Here is a 17270-nt window from a genome sequence, read left to right on the forward strand (position 1 = left end):
TATATCCAACGCGTGTGGATTTTTCGTATTTTCCAATTTCTGATTTTATTTTCTTTATTTCCTTTTATTTCAAAAATTCATATCTCTTTTATTATTGGTCCAAAAATTATGGGACCAATTGCATTCTTCTCCAAATAATTTCTAGTTTCTACTTCTAATTTTTAATATTTTTTATTTCATCATTTGATATTTTTTGTGAATTTTCTCTTTTCTGGTTATTTTTAATTCATTTAAAATAGTTTTTGATATTCAAAAAATACAAAAAATATTTTCCTAACCTATTTGAATGATGATGGATCTATGAAAAATATTCTCATCAATCTTTTAATTGATTTGAAATTCATTTGAGATTTTAGTTCAATTAGGTTACTTTTATTCATTTTTAATTGATTAAAAATAGTTTCTGACTTTTAAAAATGCTGAATTTTTTTGTCAAACTTAGTTTGACCTTGTTGAACTTGGGATAAATTACTTGGACCTTTCAAGGTTGATTTGAAGTGATTTTGAAGTTTGACCTTTCTTTTATTTTTAATTCAAGTTTATTTTAATATTGAAAATGCCAAAAATATTATGCTATTTGTTTGATCTCCAATCTTCATCCCATTTCTGATTTCTTATTGTTTGACTTTGACTTTCAATGTCATTTGGTCAATACATATGGATTGGTACATCTTATTCCACTTTATGCATTTTTGATCTTTCCATTTCTTTATCCATTCTTCATCTCCTTCTTCTTTCTTCTTCTTTCTTCTTCTTTCTTTTTGATCAATGAGTTGAAGGTTGATAAGTTAGCATTGATTAGAGAGACTTAATCTTCCTTGATCCAAATCTAATTTATCTTGATCAATTGATCAAGTGAATGGCTTTGCATTAAGGATAGGTTGTTTTCTAAATCATGCAAAAGGCTTAAACCAATACAAGATCAATTCTCTTTTCCTTTTTTTGGCATGGCAAGTTGTTGGAACTTGGTTCACTAATCAAGACTTCAAACTTGTGTTGTTGCCTACATTATTATTGACTGGCCTCAGATAGTTGTGACTTCTATATAAGTCCAATTACGATTGCTTAACATAGCACTAAATTTTCCTTATGGCACACTAATTACTAACACTAACCATTAACAATTAACATTTACTTTTTGCTCTTTACTTTTATGCAATTTACTATTCTTGCACATATTATCCATTTGTTTTTCTCTTTGCTCACTTGAGCACATGTTTATGTTAATGCCATTTGCCTTTTGCTCACTTGAGCACATAATTGTGTATATACTATTGTGCTTGTGTTTTTGTTTTTGATTGTTGTGGACCAAATGCAAAGAAGTGGACTTAGACCTTAGGAATTTTCCCTATGCAAAGAATGGAGAAATGGACTTAGTTTCTAGGACATTCCCTATGCAAAATTGGAGTAAAAGGACCTTAATGATGAATATGGACCAAACCTCTAAACTCACTCTTGTCCATTCTTGATTTGTTTCATAAAACTCTTTGATGTGTGTGTTCTTGTGCTAGGGGTTTCCACTTGAGCTTAATTGAAGGACCATTGCCATGTTCATCCAAAGTGAAAGACACAAGATACTTTGAGGATCTCTTAAGAGACTTGTTTGATTGCTTGAGCTTACTATTATTGTGATTGCTTATTCCAAAGGATGGGAGCTACTTGGATCATCAATATAATCTCAAGAGAGGAACTCCATTGTGGTTTTGTTTCTTTATCCCTCACCTTTTTTGCTTTACTTAGGACTTAGCCATTCTTCTTCTTCCCTCCACTCTAACCCAAGCCAAAACTTTTTGTGCAAACATTTAACCATTGTTTTCAACATTAGAAACCTAAGCCTTATGCTTTTGATTTTTAAACTTTCTTTTCATAACACTTATTTTGAATTGAACCTTTAAGTCAACCTTGACCATATTTTGTAAATACTTTTCATTGGTAAATATAACCCATTCAAATGTCTTTTTGTGGTTTCAATGGCCACTTTCTTAATCAATTTTTTCATAACCTTTAGCTATTAGGTTTGAGTTATCCTTGTGGTAGATGTAATACTCACCTATATCCTTAGTGATGGACAATGAGTCTTCCATGCTTATTATAGGGTTAACCCCTCACTAGCATGTTAAAGCTATCCTCACATGGTGGATTTGTGGTTCTAGGTTGAGTTTTCTCCCTTTGATAACAAAAGACCTTAAGGCTTTTGGACCAATCAATTCACCAACTCATTTTTGAGATTTTTACCCCGAACTACGAGGTTTTGATCCTAATCTTTTTAAGATGGTACGTAGGCAATGGGTTTATCCATCCAAACACAAAATGTAAATAAACTTGTACATTCTCCTCTCATCTCTTCAATCATGTTTGCACAAAAATTTTTTCACAAAAAACAAAAACCTTACAACAAGTGTGAAAAGGGCTCCCTAGGAGTACCTAGGGTGTTTTGGGTGCCTAACACCTTCCCATTGCATAACCAACCTCCTTACCGAAATCTCTGACTCTCTTTTACTAGTTTTTGATTCGATAAAACTATTAGGTTTTTGTTCGCTTTCTAACCATTCCTTTGGATAAATAGAAGTGCGGTGACAACTCGACTTGTATGATTTACCTTGGATTTAGTCAATATCTCTAATGGTAACGAATACCCCGCTACAGAAAAGTGGCGACTCTGCTGGGGATATTTTTTTAGTGGGTTTTGCCTACTTTTCATATTTGTTGTATTGTTGTGTATATTATCTTGTGTATTTTTGTGCAATTTGGGATTACTGTATTGTATGTAATGATTGATTTGCTTGATATTAATTCCTTGTATGCTTGGTGATCTTTGTGAGATGAGTTCTATACCCGGACTCGAGTGCACTTAGGATAGGAGAATGGCGTAGTCTTGTTGACTTGTGTGGAGTTATTCCTTAACAAGTTGACTTGCAAGTATTCACTTGGTGGAGGTCATGTTGGGATCAATAATGTCACACAAGTAAGTTGTGGTTAGACATTACTTTTTCCAATATAGACCTTAGAAGCCAAGGACCTTAGTTTACCAAGCCCATCTTGGCCTATTCTTAGGATGTAGTGCGAAAGTCATTCAAATGTAAGATTTGATACGATTATTACACGATACTACACTTATAGGAGTCTCTCTTGAGAATATTTTTTGGAATACGAGTAGTTGTTTCTCCGATAATATCCGAAAGATGGGATGATGACTATGGGAACCTCTTGTAGAACATGTTTGGCAGGTTTAAACCCTAGTACATTCCCTTTGGGTGGTTCTTAACCGAGACTCCATGCTCGTGACTTGCAACAAACCCTTGATTCGTGGTTGATCCGTTCATGTATCCTTAATATCAATGGAACTTGGGTGTTGATAAGGTGTAAACCATAATCCACCAAAATGGATGATTGATATTAAGGATGATATGATCTATCCCATGACCTTTGTTTGGTGTGCTTTGCTTGATCCTTGAGTGTGATTGTTGCATTCATGCACTCATTTGCATCCATATCATCAATAATGAAGAAACTTTTCAAGGAACTTAAGGGGTTTATTTGCAAATTTTCAGACATGGAAAGACAAAGAGGAAATACAAAGAAGTACAGTTTCAGACAACCAGATTTGAAAGAGTTAAGGAATCTGACATCCTATGTACTAGATCCCTTGGGTTTCAAGGCTCGTTTTGGGAAGCTTCTTCCTCTTCTGACTACTCAGGTGGACGAAGGGTTGATGAGTGTATTGGTGCAGTTTTATGATCCCTTGTACCGTTGCTTCACATTTCCGGATTTTCAGCTTTTGCCCACTGATCGGCCACCATTTCCATTGAATTCCCGCCGTTAATCCGATATATTTTCATCACTCTGGTAAGATTTATGTTGATTTTTAGTTGCTTTGGAGTCAATTATCATGTTTTGTTGATTAGGTATCGCATTGCATTTGATTACAAGTTTATGTCAAAAAGATCTCGTTTATGCTTCGTTTGGTAGTGTCATTGTTACAGGCCATTGCACAGGTTTAAAAGCAAGAATGGTGAAGTTATGGACACTCTAAAAGGCAAAAATATGAAGAAACAACAGGTCAACACGGGCACCCGTGTGCCACAACACTGCCCGTGTTGTTGGTCAGGCAGGGCAAGAGAGGAGAAGAAAAACAGAGATCGACATGGGCACCCGTGTTCCACCACACGGCCGTGTTGATTAAAACAATGCATCAACACGGGCACCCGTGTGTAGGAACACGGCCCGTGTTGTTGCCTCTGTAGCTGATGCTGAAAATAATTAATTATGGTGATCAACACGGCCACCCGTGTGGTGACACACGGCCGTGTTGATTGGACGCATCATGGAAAACCTAAATTTTGCTTTGTGAACCGATTCTGCTCATTAAGGGTAGTTTGGACCTTTTGCTTGGATGAAAGTGATCTGAAACTATAAGAAGGCCTGGAAGAGAAAGAAGAGAGCACCTTTTGATAGACGAACGAAAGCATTGCATTGGAAAAGATAGCGAATACGACGGATTTGAAGACGGCGAGATTCAAGGGTATCAACCATTGAAGATCAAACTCTCCTAATTCTTTGTAATGTCTAATCTTTACTTTATGAGTTCTTTAAGTACTATGAGAGGCTAAACCCCCTGATGCTAGGGGGTGGTCCTGATGTTATCGCATGTTATGAATTTGAACAAATGATTTCTTAATTACTATGTTACGTATTTCAATTCAATTGTGTGATGTTATTATGCGTTTGTATCGGACAAATACAAATTGATCTATGACTTTCAATAACAGGATTGTGATTGTTAGGGTTTTCACACAATTGGGTTTATGAATGCATCATCTAGGACTAGTAACTTTCGTAAATCACCGTAAACCTTGATATTTTGCATGATTAAAACCAATGATTAATTGAATGGACATTTGAGTAAGAATTGGTAGTTTAATAGTTTCTTCCGTAAGGACTTGAGTAAGAACATTCTGAGGTTAGGTGATTGAATGTTTCATATGTATTAAGGAAATCTTGACTGAATTCATAACCGGGTAACTCAACCACTCACCCTAGCATCTTTTATCTTAATCAATTATTTGTACTATTTTCGTGTTTACTATTTCAAAACAACCAAACCATTATCTTTTTGTTCCGATAGAATCAAATTAAAATAAGTATTTCCTACGCAATCCTTGAGATCGATACTTGGAAATAAAACTCCTTATTACTACATCGGTAAAAATAGTACACTTGCTATTTTTCCGATCAAGTTTTTGGCGCCGTTGCCGGGGATTGCCAAACTACATATTTTAATTTCTATTCTATCGAAATTTTGTTACTTGCCAACCAAAATTTTATCTGTGACAATTTTGTTATTCAATTCTAATCTTTGTCTAACTTGTTTATGCGAGGTAAGGCCTCAGCGGATTTTCCTTTTGACGCAGATCCAGAAAGAACTCTTCGTGCTAGACTCAGACAAGCTAAGAGAAAGAAACTGGAATTAGCAGAGAAAGCGGAGGAAGAAGTTATTTCAGTGCACTCCGAGAATTCAGATTCAGACACGGAAACAGTTCCTGAAATCATGGCTGCTAATCCACCACCACCAGAGAGACTCCTCGGTGACTATGGTGGAACAAACACCCCGGGTGGTCGTATGACAATTGTCAACCAACCAGTTACTGTGGAACAATTCCAGCTGCATCCCAGCACCATTAATCAACTCGAAAGAAGGTCCTTCTCTGGAAGAGTGAATGAAGATGCCAACAAGCATCTACAAAGATTTTTAATCATGAGCACAACACTGAAAATGCCAGGACATAGCGAAGAAGCAGTCCGACTTCGTATGTTCCCGTTCACTTTAGCAGATGAGGCTGAAGAGTGGTTCTATTCCTTACCTGCTGGTAGTGTCACTACATGGGAGCACATGGAAACAACATTCTTGCAGGAGTATTTTCCCGCATCTGTGTCGTTGCGGAAAAGATATGAGATCCTAAACTTCAAACAGAAGGAGGGTGAGTCACTAGGAGATGCCTACAAACGATTCAAGAGAATCCTAGTGGCTTGTCCTACTCACAACATGGATGAAACTGAACAAATGCAAATGTTTGTCAATGCTCTTCGAATTTAAACAAGACAAATCCTTGATTCAGCAGCTGGTGGCTCAGCCAACTTTGCAACAGCCACCGGTATGAAGAAGATAATTGAAGCTATTGCATCGAACGAGCATTTAGAGTTATATGACAGGGTATCAAGCAAATCGGCAGTTATTGACTTGAAGCTTGAAACAAATAAACAGGTGAAAATTGAAGAAGTTGTTGCTGCAGAGGTAGAGAAAAGGTTGAGAGCACTAAACATAGGTGCTCAGAAAGTGGCTCAAGTGCAGCAGGCACCAAGTGAAGTGTGTGACATTTGCAATGGACCACACAATACTGTTCATTGTTTTGCAACACCGCAACAGATCGAAGATATAAAATTTTTAAAGCAGAACAATCCCTACTCCAACACATACAATCCGGGGTGGAAAAATCATCCTAACTTTGCATGGAAAGATCAAAGAGGGAACGTGCAACAGCAGGCACAGGGTCAATATCAAAATCAATATCAGCAGCAGCAACAACAGGTACCTAAGAAGGCAGACTGGGAGATCACAATCGAAAAAATGGCAGCTCACAACATCCAATTCCAAGAGGAGACTCGAAATAATCAGAAAAACACTACCGCATCCATAAAAAATCTTGAAATGCAGATGGGTCAAATTGCCCAACAGTTAGCTTCAAACTTCCATGCACCTGGCACACTTCCTAGTGGGACAATCGTTAATCCCCGTGATCAAAGTCACATTAAAGCTGTGGTCACCAGAAAAGGAAAGGCTAAGGAACCACAAGTTGACGAACAGGTTGAAGAAGAGGGATTGTTGGAAGTTGACTTGGAGATTAGAGAAGAGCCAAAACAAACTGAAGAAGTGGTAGTCAAGCCGACAAGCCAACAAGAGAAACAAAAACCAAAGATCATTCTTCCTTTTCCGGCAAGAACAAAGAAGAAAGATCTCCATGATTTTTTTTTGGAGAAATTCTTAGAATTATTCAAGAAGCTCGAGATCAACATACCTTTTGCTGAAGCTCTGGAACAAATGCCAATCTACGCCAAATTCATGAAAGACATCATATCAAAGAAAAGGTCGATCGACAGCGAGCCAGTCATGCTAACTGAAACTTGTAGTGCTATTTTGCAGGGCCTAAAAATTCCGATGAAGAAAAAAGATAGAGGTGCAGTCACTATTCCTTGTAGCATTGGAGATAGATCCTTCAAAAAGGCACTGATCGATTTGGGAGCAAGTGTGAGTCTAATGCCCCTATCCATTTACAAAAAACTTGAGTTAGGGGAGGTGCAGGATACTCGTATGACACCGCAGTTTGCGGATCATTCTATGAAGAGACCCTATGGTATAGCAACAGATGTTCTGGTGAAGATTGATAAATTTGTATTCTCGGTGGATTTTGTGATACTCGAGATGCCGGAAGATGAGGAGATTCCTCTCATATTGGGAAGACCTTTCCTGGAAACGGGAAGATGCATGATAGATATTGAGGAAGGAACGTTGACCCTCAAAGTTTATGATGAAAAGCTCAAAATTGATGTGAGGGATACTATGAAATTCAAGGATGACGAAGGGGCGAGTAAAAGTATTGAAGTGTTAGATACAGTTTTTGCTCAATCTATGCAGATTACAACACCCAGGCTTCCTTTGGAGAGATTTTTGAGTTTATCTATTGTTGAGAATACTGAAGGAATTGATGAGAAAGAATCCGAAGTGGTAGTAATGTTAAAGGAACAACCGCCTTGGGTTCGTTCCCGACCGCAACGGTGGGAGGAGCTTCGACCTGAAACATCTTCAGAATCAAAACAGGATATAAAAAAAGGGATAGAGTTGAAACAATTACCAGAACATCTCAAATATGTTTTTCTTGACAATGAGGAAAAATGTCCAGCAATCATCAATTCAGGGTTGAGAGAGACCCAAGAAGGAGAGTTAATCAAAGTCCTAAAGAAATACAAAGGTGCTATTGGGTGGGCGATGGACGATTTGAAAGGAATTAGCCCGACAATGTGTATGCACAAGATTTTGATGGAGGATGATCAGAAACCGGTCGTCCAACCTCAAAGAAGACTGAATCCAGCTATGAAAGAAGTTGTTCGCAAGGAGGTTGTGAAACTTTTAGATGCGGGGTTAATTTACCCAATATCTGACAGTTCGTGGGTGAGCCCAGTTCATGTGGTACCAAAGAAGGGAGGGACAACTGTGATAAAAAATGAGAAAAATGAGTTGATCCCCACCCGTACTGTTACAGGATGGAGAGTTTGCATAGACTATAGAAGATTGAACACTGCTACAAGGAAGGACCATTTTCCTTTACCTTTTATCGATCAGATGTTGGAAAGATTGGCAGGTCATGATTTCTACTGTTTTCTGGATGGGTACTCAGGGTACAACCAAATTGCGGTGGCACCTGAGGATCAAGAAAAAACAGCATTCACATGCCCATACGGAATCTTTGCTTATAGAAGAATGCCATTTGGTTTATGCAACGCACCTGCAACATTTCAGAGATGCATGACATCCATATTTTCCGATATGGTTGAAAAGCACATGGAAGTGTTTATGGATGATTTTTCGGTTTTTGGATCTTCTTTCGAAAATTGTTTGTATAATTTGTCCCTTGTGCTGGAAAGGTGTCAACAAACCAATCTAATTCTGAATTGGGAAAAGTGTCACTTCATGGTGAGAGAAGGGATAGTACTAGGTCATAAAATTTCCCATCAAGGGATAGAAGTTGACAAGGCAAAAGTGGAAGTGATCGCCAATCTCCCTCACCCTGTGAATGAGAAAGGTATACGGAGTTTCTTGGGACATGCAGGATTCTATCGTAGGTTCATCAAAGATTTCTCCAAGATCGCAAAACCTTTGACTAGCCTGCTTGTGAAGGATACTCCGTTTCTGTTTGACAAAAAGTGCAACGAAGCCTTCGAGACTCTGAAAAATAAATTGGTGTTTTCTCCTATAGTGATCTCGCTAGACTGGTCTCTACCCTTTGAGATAATGTGCGATACGAGTGATATAGCAGTATGGGCAGTCTTGGGGCAAAGAAAAGACAAACGCCTCCACGTCATCTACTATGCTAGCCATGTGTTGAATCCAGCCCAGATGAATTATGCAACCACAGAGAAGGAGTTACTGGCTGTGGTTTATGCCTTTGACAAATTTCGGCAATACTTGTTGGGAACAAAGGTAATTGTTTATACTGACCATGCTACGTTGAAATATCTTTTTTCTAAACAGGACTCGAAGCCAAGGCTGCTCAGATGGATCTTGTTGTTGCAAGAATTTGACCTTGAAATTCGAGACAAAAAGGGGTGTGAAAACACCGTTGCTGACCATCTGTCCCGAATGTCTCCGATTAAAGAGACAGAAGAGGAACACCCCATAAAAGACGAGTTTATAGATGAAAGAATCCTCGCGGTGGTGGGTGTTCCTTGGTTTGCGGACTATGCAAACTACCTGGTAGGTTGTATAATTCCTGACGACTTTGATTATAACAAAAAGAAAAAGTTTCTTCATGATTGCAGGTTTTATTTGTGGGACGAACCATTCTTGTATAAGAAAGGGGTAGACGGACTCATTCGTCAATGTGTCCCTGAGGAAGAACAAAATGAAGTCTTAAAGGCTTGTCATGACTTAGATTATGGGGGACACTTTAGTGGAGACAGGACAGTCGCAAAAGTCCTCCAATCCGGGTTGTACTGGCCCACGTTGTTTAAGGATGCCCAAGTCGTTGTGAAGGAATGTGACAGATGCCAACGAACAGGAAATATTTCTAGAAAGAATCAGATGCCTCAAAAGGGCATGCTTGAAGTGGAATTATTTGATGTTTGGGGAATAGACTTTATGGGGCCATTTCCACCCTCATTTGGGAAAAATTATATTCTGGTGGCTGTAGACTACGTCTCCAAATGGGTGGAAGCCGTAGCTCTCCCCTCTAATGACGCTAGAGCAGTGGTAAGCTTCCTTAAACAAAATATCTTCTCAAGGTTTGGTGTGCCTCGAGCACTTATCAGTGATGAAGGAACACATTTCTTGAATAAGCTCATGGAGAACTTATTGAAGAAATATAATGTGAAGCACAAGATTGCCACACCATATAATCCCCAAACGAGTGGGCAAGTTGAAGTGTCTAATCGGCAAATTAAAAAGATTTTGGAAAAGACAGTGAGTGCTTCACGAAAAGATTGGGCAATCAAATTGGATGACGCGTTATGGGCGTACCGAACCGCTTTCAAAACACCAATTGGCATGTCTCCGTATCAGATGATTTATGGTAAGGCTTGTCATCTCCCTCTGGAATTGGAGCATAAATCCTTTTGGGCATCCAAGTTCTTAAATTGTGATCTTGAAAAAGCCGGTGAATCCCGAATTCTTCAACTTCACGAGTTAGAAGAATTTCGTAATCAGGCATATGAGAATGCAAAGATGTACAAGGAGCAAACACGGAAGTGGCATGATCAGAGAATCATCAGGAAATATTTGTGGGAAGGACAACTGGTATTGTTGTTCAATTCGCGGCTCAAGTTGTTTCCTGGAAAATTAAAGTCCAGATGGTTCGGGCCATTTGTCGTGCATAAGGTTTTTCCCCACGGAGCAATAGAGATTAAGTACCAAGACAATGGAGATGTATTCAAGGTGAATGACCAGAGGCTGAAGCCATATTACAGAGGCCAACAACCGGGTTTGATTGACCATATGCGCCTCGCCTAATGAGGTGGGCAACCGTCGAGCCATGCGACGTTAAACGAAGCGCTTCTTGGGAGGCAACCCACGTGTTCGATTGCTAACTTATTTTGCTTTTTCTTTTCTTTTCTGTATGGGTGTGAAATGTTGTTGCAGGTAAGGAGAAAGGATGCCATAATCATAATCACGTCGCAGCGACAGGATGCCAGACCAAAGAAGCATTTCCGAATTCAGAAAATGAGAAAAATAGGGCATCCACACGGCCACCCGTGTGCTGACACACGACCGTGTTAATCTAAACAGTGGGTTAACACGGGCGCCCGTGTGCAGGAACACGGCCGTGTTAATCTAAACAGTGGGTTAACACGGGCGCCCGTGTGCTGACACACGGCCGTGTTAATTAAAACAGTGTATTAACACGGGCACCCGTGTGCTGGAACACGGCCGTGTTGTTTGTAACGGGTAAAATTTTCAAATTTTGTGATTTTGGGTATTTTCAATATTGGGCCCCACTTGCTATTTTATCTCTTCTCCACCATTCATTCTCACTTTTTCTGATTTTGGAAACCTCTCTCTCCCTTTTCCTCCATTGTTAACCTAGCCTCCATCAAACTAAGCTTCACTTTTCTCATAGCTTCACTCACTTTAACCTCATCTCACCTTCACAAAAATTGTCCCTCTCGCCATCCTCTACACAGTGACGGTTGCAGTTTTCACTAACCTATTTTTTGGATTTTGAGAAATTTTTGTCAGGTACCATTATGCCTCCAAAGCGTGCAAGCAAGGAGAAGGAGGTAGCCACATCTTCTCGACCAAAGCAACGGGTTAGACGCTCTACAAACACTCATGGCATTTTGTTTGACCAACCGGAGCATCAAGAGAGGTATGTGATTCTAGCAAAACGTAAGCTTATTCCGACCCGATATATGTGTGATGCCACCCTGGATGAGTTAGGTTTGAAAGAGGAGGTGCACCGCATGTTTCACACCATCGGTATGTTGGAATACATGCAATTCGAAGCACTGACCTTCGCTCGGATCACCCTTGAATTCTTGAGTTTGGTTGAGTTCAAGATTAGGAGAAGGTGGACAGGGTCGGAGTTGGAGTTTTATGGGCAAATTACTTTCCGCTTGTTTGATGAAGATCATGAGTTATCGGTTGAGGAACTGGGGAGTATTCTGAAACTCCCGGTATCTGGACCCGGATCCCCTCCGGACACTTTTTCTGCTGTTGATTTCTGGCAAGCTATTACAGGTAAAACTGGTTATAACCCTAGCTCGGGAAAAGCTTCTGGAATTCATAACCCGTGCTTCAGATATGCACAAAAAGGGTTAGCATACACCATGTTCGGACGGGGTGATAGAACTGGGGTTGCGGCTAAGAGAGAATTATATTTTCTGTATTGCATGGCCCATAATGAGCGAATCAATGCAGCGGCTTTCGCCGCCAATCATCTGAAACAGGTTGGCCATGCCACTACTGGGGATATTTCTGTAGGTGGTATGATCATGCAGATTGCGGGCCACTTCGGGTATGATCAACTTCTGATGGAGGAGACTGCAGTAATGGGCACGACTAAGATTGACATGCATACACTAGTCAATCAACAGATGATTGCCATCCGGCCGACTCATTACGCTCTGATGATTCACAATGTGGAAGTGCTCGCACTACCTGCACCTGGGTCCATTAGCATTGCCAATGCTGCCAACTGGTTGTACACAGGTTCAACCCAAGCGGTAGGGGGTGATGAGCAGTTTGACCATGACCTTTCAGGTGAGGACATGGAAGAAGATGAGAGACAAGCTACCCACGGTATGCCACCCCCACATGATTCGAGCCTACATGGTGAAGGCTCCTCTTTTATGTCCCAGGACCAGTGGGGTTGGATCCAGACGGAGATGGGAACTCTCCGCACCGAGCAGACCAGACAAGGTGCGGAATTAGATAGACAGAGTGTGGAACTGTTCCAGCAAGGGACAGTCATGGATGACATGCAGGCCATGATGCAACATCTGATGTTGCATTTCCCGCACGATCCTCCGCCTCCTCCTTAACAATGATCACTGTAAGTCCCCTTCGTGTTTGAATTTAAACATTGAGGTCAATGTTTAGTTCAAGTGTGGGGGGGTTTTTCTCCTTTCATGCTTTCATGTTTCATTTTCTTTCAATTTGTTTTGTTTTTGTTATGTTATCATTATATTAGTATGTTTGTTTGTTTTGCTTGTTTTCTGTTCTTTTGGACCTACTATGTGTACAGAGTGATGAGAAACGGTTGGACGAGCCCGGGATCAATGGTAGTGGATGAATGACACCCCTCAAACTTAGGCTGATAAGGCACCCCGGAAGTTGATGCAACCTTGAGAAAAGAAGTCGAACACAATTTGGGGACACCGGACCAAGAAAGCGGTATGGAAAGACCAAGTCAGAAAAGAACCACATAACACGAGGAGACTTCAGAGCTTGTAAGCTAACCAACATGGTGAGATCACAAAAAGCCAAACACGAAATATCAACATGAGAGTTCAGCCATGTATGACTTTATCACTCTGATTTTGCGTATGTCCTGTTGACACGTCACAGCATGACAACACACACTGAGGCAAGTTGTTTGTTTAGCCATGGCCTTTCTAGCCATCCCTTTATGTATGTTTCCCTTCGTAAACCCCGTTGAGCCTTAGCCATTTTATTCATCGTAAACCCCATGTTAACGTTTAAGCATTATTCATCATAAACCCCCTGTTAACTTTTAATCATTCAGTTCCTTTTGTGTCATAACTCGGTATGATTGTGTGAATTGCAAGATGTGCAATAAAACTAAGTTTGGGGTGGAAATCTTGAAAGAGAAGGCAAGTGCATAAGATGAGATCATACAAAAGTATTTTCTTTAAAAAAAAAGAAGTAAAAAGAAAAATAAAAAAAAATCTTGAAAGAGAAAAATGCACTTGCCGAGACCTAAGACTCTAACAGATATAAAATGCTCGGAAAATTTGAGTAGAAAAAGAGTCAAAAGAGTGAAATTAACCCCCAGAGTATACGTGATGTACGAAAAAAAAAGAGAAAGAAAAATCACACAACATGACTACCGAGTTCAAAACCCTTTGTTATCCAATTTTTTTTGTTTATCCCATCGTACCCAAGCCCCGTTACAACCTAAAAAGACCTAAAAAAGTGTGTGGAATCTGCTGTGGTAGTGACATTAGAATGTATTCAAAGTTAATAGTTTGGTATTGCATACTGTGCTGTGAGTGTACACACCTAACCCTGAGAGATAGTGTGAGTGTGTGAAAAGCTTGCAGGTGAAGAGGTTTCTGATGTGGAAATGTGGTAAACTGCCTGAATCGGAGAGACCTGAAACTCGATTGGAAAGGAAGAACACAAATGGTGAAAGACTAGGTTGCATTGTGGAAAATGAAGTCGGGAGTGACCTTTGTTTGGACTCAATACATCACTTGAGGACAAGCAATGAGACAAGTTTGGGTTGTGATCGGCCACCATTTCCATTGAATTCCCGCCGTTAATCCGACATATTTTCATCACTCTGGTAAGATTTATGTTGATTTTTAGTTGCTTTGGAGTCAATTATCATGTTTTGTTGATTTGGTATCGCATTGCATTTGATTACAAGTTTATGTCAAAAAGATCTCATTTATGCTTCGTTTGGTAGTGTCATTGTTACAGGCCATTGCACAGGTTTAAAAGCAAGAATGGTGAAGTTATGGACACTCTAAAAGGCAAAAATATGAAGAAACAACAGGTCAACACGGGCACCCGTGTGCCACAACACTGCCCGTGTTGTTGGTCAGGCAGGGCAAGAGAGGAGAAGAAAAACAGAGATCGACACGGGCACCCGTGTTCCACCACACGGCCGTGTTGATTAAAACAGTGCATCAACACGGGCACCCGTGTGTAGGAACACGACCCGTGTTGTTGCCTCTGTAGCTGATGCTGAAAATAATTAATTATGGTGATCAACACGGCCACCCGTGTGGTGACACACGACCGTGTTGATTGGACGCAACATGGAAAACCTAAATTTTGCTTTGTGAACCGATTCTGCTCATTAAGGGTAGTTTGGACCCTTTGCTTGGATGAAAGTGATCTGAAACTATAAGAAGGCCTGGAAGAGAAAGAAGAGAGCACCTTTTGACAGACAAACGAAAGCATTGCATTGGAGAAGATAGCGAATACGATGGATTTGAAGACAGCGAGATTCAAGGGTATCAACCATTGAAGATCAAACTCTCCTAATTCTTTGTAATGTCTAATCTTTACTTTATGAGTTCTTTAAGTACTATGAGAGGCTAAACCCCCTGATGCTAGGGGGGTGGTCCTGATGTTATCGCATGTTATGAATTTGAACAAATGATTTCTTGATTACTATGTTACGTATTTCAATTCAATTATGTGATGTTATTATGCGTTTGTATCGGACAAATACAAATTGATCTATGACTTTCAATAACAGGATTGTGATTGTTAGGGTTTTCACACAATTGGGTTTATGAATGCATCATCTAGGACTAGTAACTTTCGTAAATCACCGTAAACCTTGATATTTTGCATGATTAAAACCAATGATTAATTGAATGGACATTTGAGTAAGAATTGGTAGTTTAATAGTTTCTTCCTTAAGGACTTAAGTAAGAACATTCTGAGGTTAGGTGATTGAATGTTACATATGTATTAAGGAAATCTTGACTGAATTCATAACCGGGTAACTCAACCACTCACCCTAGCATCTTTTATCTTAATCAATTATTTGTACTATTTTCGTGTTTACTATTTCAAAACAACCAAACCATTATCTTTTTGTTCCGATAGAATCAAATTAAAATAAGTATTTCCTACGCAATCCTTGAGATCGATACTTGGAAATAAAACTCCTTATTACTACATCGGTAAAAATAGTACACTTGCTATTTTTCCGATCAAGTTTTTGGCGCCGTTGCCGGGGATTGCCAAACTACATATTTTAATTTCTATTCTATCGAAACTTTGTTGCTTGCCAACCAAAATTTTATCTGTGACAATTTTGTTATTCAATTCTAATCTTTGTCTAACTTGTTTATGCGAGGTAAGGCCTCAGCGGATTTTCCTTTTGACGCAGATCCAGAAAGAACTCTTCGTGCTAGACTCAGACAAGCTAAGAGAAAGAAACTGGAATTAGCAGAGAAAGCGGAGGAAGAAGTTGTTTCAGTGCACTCAGAGAATTCAGATTCAGACACGGAAACAGTTCCTGAAATCATGGCTGCTAATCCACCACCACCAGAGAGACTCCTCGGTGACTATGGTGGAACAAACACCCCGGGTGGTCGTATGACAATTGTCAACCAACCAGTTACTGTGGAACAATTCCAGCTGCATCCCAGCACCATTAATCAACTCGAAAGAAGGTCCTTCTCTGGAAGAGTGAATGAAGATGCCAACAAGCATCTGCAAAGGGTTGATGACTGTATTGGTGTAGTTTTATGATCCCTTGTACCGTTGCTTCACATTTCTGGATTTTCAGCTTCTGCCCACGCTTGAGGAGTATGCCTATCTTGTGGGTATACCTATTCTAGACCAGTTGCCGTTCAGTGGCTTGGAGAGTATTCCTACTTCTCAAGAGATAGCTGACATGTTGCACATAGATGAATCTCTGGTTAGTGCTCATATGACTACCAAAGGTGGAATTCAAGGTCTCCCTTCTGAGTTCCTCATTGCTCAAGCTACTATGTATGGGAAGGCCATGAGTTAGGATGCCTTTGAGGCCATATTTGTACTTCTCATCTATGGGTTAGTCTTATTCCCCAACATCGACAAGTTTGTGGATGTGAATGCTATTAGGATTTTCTCTACTCTTAATCCCGTTCCGACTCTGTTGGGTGATACCTTTTTCTCTTTGCATATGAGGAATGCAAAGGGTGGTGGTGCCATTGTGTGCTGTTTGCCTCTGTTGTATAAGTGGTTTATTTCTCACTTACCGCAGACGGTCGCCTTCAAGGAGAACAAGGGATGTCTACGGTGGTCCACGAGACTTATGTCTCTCACTAATGATGATATCTCTTGGTACAACCGTGTGTATGATGGTGTGCAGATAATCGACTCTTATGGTGAATTCTCCAATGTACCTCTTCTTGGTACATGTGGTGGGATTAACTACAACTCTGTTTTGGCACGTCGTCAGCTTGGGTTCCCCCTAAAGGATAAACCTAATAACATTCTGTTAGAGGGAGTGTTCTTTCAGGAGGGTAAAGATCCCCAAGGCTTGAAGGGCAGAATGGTTCGCGCTTGGCGCAAGATTCATAGGAAAGGAAGGAAAGAGTTGGGTCCTAAGAATTGTGTCGCTTTGGAGCCGTACACTGCTTGGGTTAGGAAGAGAGCGTCTGAGTATCTCATGCCTTACGAGTATCCAAGACTTACACCTTTGGTTATGGCTGGGCCTTCAACCCTCCCTGACCAAGGAGTAGAGGAGTTGAGAGACGAAGACCGCTCACGTGCCTGGATCCGTGAAAGAGAGGAGTTGCTTCAGCAGATC

Source organism: Lathyrus oleraceus, chromosome 6 (genome assembly GCF_024323335.1).
Source record: "Lathyrus oleraceus cultivar Zhongwan6 chromosome 6, CAAS_Psat_ZW6_1.0, whole genome shotgun sequence".
In the NCBI taxonomy this organism is placed as follows: Eukaryota; Viridiplantae; Streptophyta; class Magnoliopsida; order Fabales; family Fabaceae; genus Lathyrus; species Lathyrus oleraceus.